Below are 2,500 nucleotides of genomic sequence, written 5' to 3'. Positions count from 1 at the left end.
TGGACAGTGGGAGTGAACGGGAAGGGGTTTGGGTCCATTGGGATTGTGTACAGTGGGAGTGAACGGGAAGGGGTTTGGGTCCATTGGGATTGTGTACAGTGGGAGTGAACGGGAAGGGGTTTGGGTCTGTTGGATTGTGTAAGGTGGGAGTGAACGGGAAGGGGTTTGGGTCTGTTGGATTGTGTAAGGTGGGAGTGAACGGGAAGGGGTTTGGGTCCATTGGGATTGTGTACAGTGGGAGCGAACGGGAAGGGGGATGGGGATTGGGATTGTGTACGGTGGGAGTGAAGGGGAAGGGGTTTGGGTCCATTGGGATTGTGTCGAGTGGGAGTGAACGGGAAGGCGTTTGGGTCCATTGGGATTGTGTACGGTGGGAGTGAACGGGAAGGCGTTTGGGTCCATTGGGATTGTGTACGGTGGGAGTGAACAGGAAGGGGTTTGGGATTGGGATTGTGTACGGTGGGAGTGAACGGGAAGGGGTTTGGGATTGGGATTGTGTACAGTGGGAGTGAACGGGAAGGGGTTTGAGTCCATTGGGATTGTGTACAGTGGGAGTGAACGGGAAGGGGTTTGGGTCCATTGGGATTGTGTACGGTGGGAGTGAACGGGAAGGGGTTTGGGATTGGGATTGTGTACGGTGGGAGTGAACGGGAAGGGGTTTGGGTCCATTGGGATTGTGTACGGTGGGAGTGAACGGGAAGGGGTTTGGGTCCATTGGGATTGTGTACGGTGGGAGTGAACGGGAAGGGGTTTGGGTCCATTGGGATTGTGTACGGTGGGAGTGACCGGGAAGGGGTTTGGGTCCATTGGGATTGTGTGCAGTGGGAGTGAACGGGAAGAGGTTTGGGTCCATTGGGATTGTGTACAGTGGGAGTGGACGGGAAGGGGTTTGGGTCCGTTGGGATTGTGGACAGTGGGAGTGAACGGGAAGGGGTTTGGGTCCGTTGGGATTGTGGACAGTGGGAGTGAACGGGAAGGGGTTTGGGTCCATTGGGATTGTGTACGGTGGGAGTGAACGGGAAGGGGTTTGAATCCATTGGGTTTGTGTACAGTGGGAGTGAACGGGAAGGGGTTTGGGTCCATTGGGATTGTGTACAGTGGGAGTGAACGGGAAGGGGTTTGGGTCCATTGGGATTGTGTACGGTGGGAGTGAACGGGAAGGGGTTTGGGTCCATTGGGATTGTGTACAGTGGGAGTGAACGGGAAGGGGTTTGGGTCCATTGGGATTGTGTACGGTGGGAGTGAACGGGAAGGGGTTTGGGATTGGGATTGTGTACAGTGGGAGTGAAGGGGAAGGGGTTTGGGTCCGTTGGGATTGTGTACAGTGGGAGTGAACGGGAAGGGGTTTGGGTCCATTGGGATTGTGTACAGTGGGAGTGAACGGGAAGGGGTTTGGGATTGGGATTGTGTACAGTGGGAGTGAACGGGAAGGGGTTTGGGATTGGGATTGTGTACAGTGGGAGTGAACGGGAAGGGGTTTGGGTCCATTGGGATTGTGTCGAGTGGGAGTGAACGGGAAGGGGTTTGGGTCCGTTGGGATTGTGTACAGTGGGAGTGAACGGGAAGGGGTTTGGGTCCATTGGGATTGTGTACAGTGGGAGTGAACGGGAAGGGGTTTGGGTCCATTGGGATTGTGTACGGTGGGAGTGAGCGGGAAGGGGTTTGGGTCCATTGGGATTGTGTACGGTGGGCGTGAATGGGAAGGGGTTTGTGTCCATTGGGATTGTGTACAGTGGGAGTGAATGGGAAGGGGTTTGGGTCCATTGGGATTGTGTACAGTGGGAGTGAACGGGAAGGTGTTTGTGTCCATTGGGATTGTGTACAGTGGGAGTGAACGGGAAGGGGTTTGGGTCCATTGGGATTGTGTACAGTGGGAGTGAACGGGAAGGGGTTTGGGTCCGTTGGGATTGTGTACAGTGGGAGTGAACGGGAAGGGGTTTGGGTCCATTGGGATTGTGTACGGTGGGAGTGAACGGGAAGGGGTTTGGGTCCGTTGGGATTGTGTACAGTGGGAGTGAACGGGAAGGGGTTTGGGTCCATTGGGATTGTGTACGGTGGGAGTGAGCGGGAAGGGGTTTGGGTCCATTGGGATTGTGTACGGTGGGCGTGAATGGGAAGGGGTTTGTGTCCATTGGGATTGTGTACAGTGGGAGTGAACGGGAAGGGGTTTGGGTCCATTGGGATTGTGTACAGTGGGAGTGAACGGGAAGGGGTTCGGGTCCATTGGGATTGTGTACAGTGGGAGTGAACGGGAAGAGGTTTGGGTCCATTGGGATTGTGTACAGTGGGAGTGAACGGGAAGGGGTTTGGGTCCATTGGGATTGTGTACAGTGGGAGTGAACGGGAAGGGGTTTGGGTCCATTGGGATTGTGTACAGTGGGAGTGAACGGGAAGGGGTTTGGGTCCATTGGGATTGTGTACAGTGGGAGTGAACAAGAAGGGGGTTGGGATTGGGATTGTGTACAGTGGGAGTGAACGGGATGGGGGTTGGCCAGTCTAC

The 2,500-nt window shown here is 55.2% G+C and overlaps 1 protein-coding gene across 2 annotated transcripts in view; it reads left to right on the top strand.

Moving 5' to 3' along the window:
• The window catches only part of thoc6 (THO complex 6), a 40,271-nt gene that overhangs the window by 28,891 nt on the left and 8,880 nt on the right, over positions 1 to 2,500 (top strand). The gene's annotated exons all lie outside the window — the stretch shown is intronic.

This window comes from Carcharodon carcharias, chromosome 38 (assembly GCF_017639515.1).
Source record: "Carcharodon carcharias isolate sCarCar2 chromosome 38, sCarCar2.pri, whole genome shotgun sequence".
Classification (NCBI taxonomy): domain Eukaryota; kingdom Metazoa; phylum Chordata; class Chondrichthyes; order Lamniformes; family Lamnidae; genus Carcharodon; species Carcharodon carcharias.
The sequence above is the reverse complement of the archived record's forward strand: the minus strand, read 5'-3'. Positions and strand labels throughout refer to the sequence as shown.